This window comes from Ambystoma mexicanum, chromosome 2q, assembly GCF_040938575.1.
Source record: "Ambystoma mexicanum isolate Mex_15411 chromosome 2q, UKY_AmexF1_1, whole genome shotgun sequence".
Taxonomy (NCBI): Eukaryota; Metazoa; Chordata; class Amphibia; order Caudata; family Ambystomatidae; genus Ambystoma; species Ambystoma mexicanum.
This window is the reverse complement of record NC_090924.1, coordinates 693,113,401-693,115,900: the sequence shown is the minus strand read 5'-3', so window position 1 is coordinate 693,115,900 and position 2,500 is coordinate 693,113,401. Positions and strand designations below refer to the sequence as shown.

The 2,500-nt window shown below is 55.5% G+C and overlaps 1 non-coding gene across 1 annotated transcript; it reads right to left on the bottom strand.

Moving 5' to 3' along the window:
• Positions 1–2,067: 2,067 nt before the first annotated feature.
• On the bottom strand, positions 2,068–2,179 carry TRNAL-CAA (transfer RNA leucine (anticodon CAA)). Its single transcript has 2 exons — positions 2,142–2,179; positions 2,068–2,113 (listed from the first exon to the last, which is right to left on the bottom strand). It is a non-coding gene; the product is annotated as a tRNA-Leu (tRNA).
• Between the last annotated feature and the right edge of the window lie 321 nt (positions 2,180–2,500).

Below are 2,500 nucleotides of genomic sequence, written 5' to 3'. Positions count from 1 at the left end.
GAGAGCACTTTCTCCAACTGTGAAGGGGACTTTTTTCACTTCCTGAGTAGACTGGGCTCAGTGACATATGCCACCAAGCCAGCCACTAGAAAATGCAGGTTTTGCAGCCGTGGGCCAGTGGGGGTTTAAGGGCAGGTGTGCCTCCGGCGTCTCTGGCAGACAGCTCCAGTTGCAAGGCAGCAGAAGAGAACAGGGAGGCTTGCCGGGCGCTGCATTCGGGGGCCCCCACGAGGTTTTCCGCAAGCTTTACACTCTGAAATGTGCTCAAAAAAATGAGCCCGGCTTGTCAGGAGTGGGATTTGAACCCACGCCTCCAATCGGAGACCAGAACACCCAGATGCAGGGAAGAGCTGCACTCGGCCACCCTGACAGCTATGGGCAGGATTGGGAAAGATTCTTCAGTACCCAATGTCGCCAGGTGCCAGCGCCGGTTTTCATGCCCCGATCTCTGCATCAAAAGTACCCAAACACTCACTTAAGGACCATGGGATGGCAGGAAACGCCCACTGATGGAGCCAGTGGACAGTTTGCAGGGTGCAAATAAGGGCTGGCCTCAGATCACTCATGGCGTAGTGCCGGCCTGTCCATACCTGTCGAAACCTGCATGCGGTCAAATGTGTCCGATTGACATTGTGGAAATAAAAAGAAACCAGCACCATGTTTCTGCCCGGTCTCGAAGCGGGGAGCGTGTTAGGCGAATGTGATAACCACTACACTACAGAAACAGCTCTGGTAGGCTGCGCTCTAGTGTGCTGGGACAGCTTTCAGTTGAAAGGCTTTGTGGCACTGATGTCTCATGGGGCCCGCTGGTACCTGCCAGGTGGCACACACCAACGTGAAAGTTTGGCGCAAGCCTGCGCCGGACCTACATGGCAGCACTCACAGCACCTCACACACAGGCTGCAGACACATACAAAAGACCAAGCTGGATGCAACAGTGGCGCGAGCCATGGCAGTCCCCACCCAGAAGGCATGTCCAAACCTTTTTACATCAGCTCGCTGCCAGCGCATCATTACAAAGGAGGGGGAATTTCCAACACTGCCTCTTGGGCCATGGGCTTAAAAGCAGCCAACCATTGGCGACGGGCATCGAACCAGATACGGTCACGCACAAACTATTTTTGGGGTGGAATTGGGGACTCTGTGTTTTTTGTTTTCGGCGCTCCAAAAAAAAAGGGCTCGTCCGGGATTTGAACCCGGGACCTCTCGCACCCTAAGCGAGAATCACACCCCTGGACCAACGAGCCACCGCATGCAGAGAACAGTGAGGGGGAGGGGGGTGGTCTGCTTACCTCACTTGGCGCCATGCCCCAGTCGCTCCACGGCCTGACCCCTGCGTGTCATGTGGCCTGCCCCTGGCGCAAGCGCAGAGGACTGAGCTGCCTCTCAAGCAGAGAAACAAGAAGAAGAGCGGCAGCCTTCGCTGGCCAAAGGCCATCTGCTGCCGCTCGATCGGGCTCGATCAGGCTCGATCAGGCGAGATATATGTGGCCGATCGGCCTAGAGCGCAAACCTGTGCTGCTCAGGGTGGGCAGCTTCCCAGCAGGAGGATGTGTCTTGAAAGCCGACAGAGGCAAGAAGGCGCACTCCCTCAGCCCGCTCCAACCTCTGGATTCCTGCGAATTTCAGAAGAGAACTCTGGGGCAGCATGGCTTCTGTCATCTCCCAACAGCATCTCTGTTCTTGCTATGTAAATACCTTTACATCCCCCGAACTGAGCATGTCTGTTTTTTTATTTTTATTTTGCTGAGGTGTGGTGCCTTCAACGACCGACAGGTGGCAGGAGAGCACTTTCTCCAACTGTGAAGGGGACTTTTTTCACTTCCTGAGTAGACTGGGCTCAGTGACATATGCCACCAAGCCAGCCACTAGAAAATGCAGGTTTTGCAGCCGTGGGCCAGTGGGGGTTTAAGGGCAGGTGTGCCTCCGGCGTCTCTGGCAGACAGCTCCAGTTGCAAGGCAGCAGAAGAGAACAGGGAGGCTTGCCGGGCGCTGCATTCGGGGGCCCCCAGGAGGTTTTCCGCAAGCCTTACATTCTGAAATGTGCTAAAAAAAATGAGCCCGGCTTGTCAGGAGTGGGATTTGAACCCACGCCTCCAATCGGAGACCAGAACACCCAGATGCAGGGAAGAGCTGCGCCTCTTGAGTCTGGCGCCTTAGACCACTCGGCCACCCTGACAGCTATGGGCAGGATTGGAAAAGATTCTTCAGTACCCAATGTCGCCAGGTGCCAGCGCCGGTTTTCATGCCCCGATCTCTGCATCAAAAGTACCCAAACACTCACTTAAGGACCCAGGGATGGCAGGAAACGCCCACTGATGGAGCCAGTGGACAGTTTGCAGGGTGCAAGTAAGGGCTGGCCTCAGATCACTCATGGCGTAGTGCCGGCCTGTCCATACCTGTCGAAACCTGCATGCGGTCAAATGTGTCCGATTGACATTGTGGAAATAAAAAGAAACCAGCACCATGTTTCTGCCCGGTCTCGAAGCGGGGACCTTTC